The 3,548-nt window shown below is 42.7% G+C and overlaps 1 protein-coding gene across 1 annotated transcript in view; it reads left to right on the top strand.

Moving 5' to 3' along the window:
• chrna8 (cholinergic receptor, nicotinic, alpha 8) overlaps nt 1–3,548 on the top strand; it is an 89,124-nt gene that overhangs the window by 14,158 nt on the left and 71,418 nt on the right. The window lies entirely within an intron of this gene.

Genomic DNA, 3,548 nt, shown 5'->3' with positions numbered 1-3,548 from the left:
TAGGGTGATGCGGAGGAGACGAATTGTTGAATAAAGTCATTATTTTTGTTTTTTTGAGCACAAAACTATTCTCGTAGCTTCGTAAAATTACGGTTGAACCACTGATGTCACATGGATTATTTTAACGATCTCCTTGCTACGTTTCTGAGCCTTGATCATGTAAGGATCCTTGCTGTCTATGGGAGGGTCAGAGAGCTCTCGGAATGCATCAAAAATATCTTAATTTGTGTTCCAAAGATGAACGAAGGGTTCATCTAACAGGTTTGGAACAACATGAGGGTGAGTAATTAATGACAGAATTTTCATTTTTGGGTGAACTATCCCTTTAAAAAGTTAGTGCATTCATACCGGGAGCAGGAGCAATGCATGAGTATCAAGCAGGAGCTCAGAATAAGCATAGTGTCTAGTGCAGTGGTTCTCAACCTTTTTTTCCACGGGGCCGCACTATGGTCCAAGTGCAAGTCTCGCGGGCCGCACGCATATCATTTACATATTACGTCAGTAATACAAACCAACCTGATTTATAATATTATAGCCTAAATATTATGATATCTAATCGATTACATTCATTGAAATAAATAAATAATTCTACTCCCCATAAATAACACCCAATTTTGTGAAATTTGAGTTTCACTTTTATGCGTGGGGGCGGGGGCACCCACTGGCAGACGAGCCACTTTTTTATATTTTCTACATTTCATGTATTTATGTAACATATATTCTACATGAAAAAAAATAAATTTAGAATGAACAATAACTGCTGTACAAAGAGTAAAAAAAAAAGTCGTGATGATTTGAGAAGGCTAAATTGATCAAACATATGCTCACTGTCTGCCGCTGGCCACTTGGTCGTTACTTTAAATGCGTAACGTTAATTAGGCTATGTGAGTACTGCTCATGTCTGAAAATAATATATGAAAAACAAAATTATTTTACATAAAAACATTAGGCTATAGCTTATATTTATTTAGTACATTTTTAAATTAATGTAAAAACTAAAATGAATTGTAAAACTGAAAGTAATTTTTTAAATTGTGTTCAGCATGGTGGGCCGCATTTGAATTCGTGACGGGCCGCGGGTTGAGAACCACTGACCTAGAGATTAAAGTCAACACATGGTTGGCAGGTTTGACATTGATATGATGCATATCTTGCATCAAAATACTGAGAGTTTGCATCAGTGCATTCATTCAAAACTTGATTCATGTTGAACAGATTTTATGCGAGCTGCATATAGTTTGCTCTGTCTGCCTCTCTCCCCATCACAGCTGCAATCTCATGCACAGATAGATACGCTCCTCTTAATTTACTCATATGCATTGTGAGTCAAGAGAGTGTGAGTGATGCCTCTTGCTTAGAATGTGAATGAATTCCTTTGATTTATGAAGGAAATTCTGCTTATATAACAACATAACCATACTGAATCTAAACATAGACATCATCACAGATATTCCAAGAAAATTCAATTATCCACATTGAATTATCCAGGACTGCTAATATTCATTAGATTGTTGAAATTTTCCGTTTCATCTCTCCATCTCACCGTGTTTTTACATTTGAGAAAATCCCATTTGTACACATCAGTGCGCTTTAGTCCATCTTTGGAAGGAGTGGGTCTGTTTTGAATATTTTATACTGCTGATTGCTGCAGTTTTACATATTTTTTTCTTCCCTCAGAATGTTCCCTTCATGTGTTTTTATCTACAGGACAATAGCAATGTCCCTCAGGGTATTAGTCTCAGTTACTGAGTCGCCTATCAGAGCCTGTGGAAATCAAATCTGTCTAACGATTAATTAATAGTTTAACCCCAAACCATCTGTCTGTGAATTCAGTCTTGATTGGATAGTTCACAAAATTTTGTCATTATTTACACTCGTTCCAAACCATTATGACACAGAAAAATAATTATAATGGCCGTGCAATTATTGTCAAGCTTGTGAAAAAGCTTGTCATAATAGCGGTCTATGGATATGTGGAGGAATTCCTTGCGCTTTCCAATGAGGTGAGCTGGCACGAATCTTCACTTGGTGCGTGTTTCCAGCTGGGTCTGGACGATGATATAATCCGCTGCGATCTCCCTACGTGTGACTTTCCCCTGATCGAGCTGATTAACCTCGTCATTTAAATGATTCAGACTCCGAGGTGGAAGAAGTCAATTCTAATGGCGCTTTTCCACTGCGTGGTACGACTCGGCTCGGTTTTCCGATTTCTGTCTCCTGGCGATTGTTATAGACCCGTAGCAGACTTCATAAATTACGTCCTCGATTTGAATGACTCCGATTTCTTTGTTGACATGGAAGATAATCGTCTTGATCCCATCCGGAAGCATGTGGGCGCTCCAGCTCACCATAAACCAGCACCCTCCACATACCGCTCCAATGAGCCCGCTCCCTTCGTTCCACCCGTGCCTTCCGGATCCCGTTCAAGATCCATCCCAGCCCTCAGCCCAGAAAATAAGGCACCAGCGCTCCTGGATTTGGCGCTTCCTCTGGAGTTCTCGGCTCCTGTCCTCGCCCCGGAATCATCTCCAGAAAGTTTTCCTTCGTCTCCGCTGGTCCCGTCCAGCCCTCCTTCATCTCCTGAGCCCCCTGTGTTAGCGAACTCCGCTCCTCCAGAGCACCCTCCAGTGCCCGCTCCTCCAGAGCGCCCTCCAGTGCCCGCTCCTCCAGAGCGCCCTCCAGTGCCCGCTCCTCGTAAGCGCCCTCCAGAGTCCGCTCCTCCAGAGCGCCCCCCAGGATTCCTAGTTTTCCCTAAGAAAATTTTGGGGGGGGCACATACCCGTGGCTGAGCCGGCTAAGGCCACGGAGGATCCGCCATGGCCTCCTAAGTCCCCTGATCCGCCATGGCCTCCTGAGCTGTCTGCTCCGGCATGGCTCCCCGAACTCCCTGATCCGCCATGGTTTCCCGAACTGTCTGCTCTGCCATGGCCCCCTGAACTCCCTGATCCACCCTGGAGGCTCTCCTTGTCTCCACCCTGTTCCTGTCTTGCACCAGCCTCCAGGGCGCCCACCCCGCCTCCCCGATGTTACTGTTATGGCGCGGGACGCACCTTCCATGATGGGGGCGATATCTGTCACGTGTTTGTTTCTTTTTAGTTCCTGTCTGCCCTTATTTGGTTCAGTTCCTGTTCTCATTTAGTTAATCATCATTCATTCAGATCACCTGTATTGCATTATTCATCTCGTTTGCTCCTTAGTTTGCCTGTCCTTATAAGTCCTCAGTCTTTGTGCTGGATTAATGTTATTTTCAACGGTCTAAGTGTGTTGATGTTTATTAAAGACTCCTTTACTTCTACTCCTTCGTCGTGTGCCTTTCCTACAACCACGACCGTGTGACATATATATATATGATCATATGGAACATTTGTATTATCATTCATTGTTTCTTTTGCCTCATTCTTTCAAGGTATAATTGTAACTGCATGGAAAGTGCGACCAGTACATTCTGCAAAAAGAAATTCATACGGATTTGGAACTACATGAGCGTCAGTAAATAATGACAGAATTTTAATCTTTCTTTCTTTCTTTCTTTCTTTCTTTCTTTCTTT

This window comes from Sinocyclocheilus rhinocerous, unplaced genomic scaffold (genome assembly GCF_001515625.1).
Source record: "Sinocyclocheilus rhinocerous isolate Xijiao unplaced genomic scaffold, SAMN03320098_v1.1 scaffold1648, whole genome shotgun sequence".
Lineage (NCBI taxonomy): Eukaryota > Metazoa > Chordata > Actinopteri > Cypriniformes > Cyprinidae > Sinocyclocheilus > Sinocyclocheilus rhinocerous.
The sequence above is the reverse complement of the archived record's forward strand: the minus strand, read 5'-3'. Positions and strand labels throughout refer to the sequence as shown.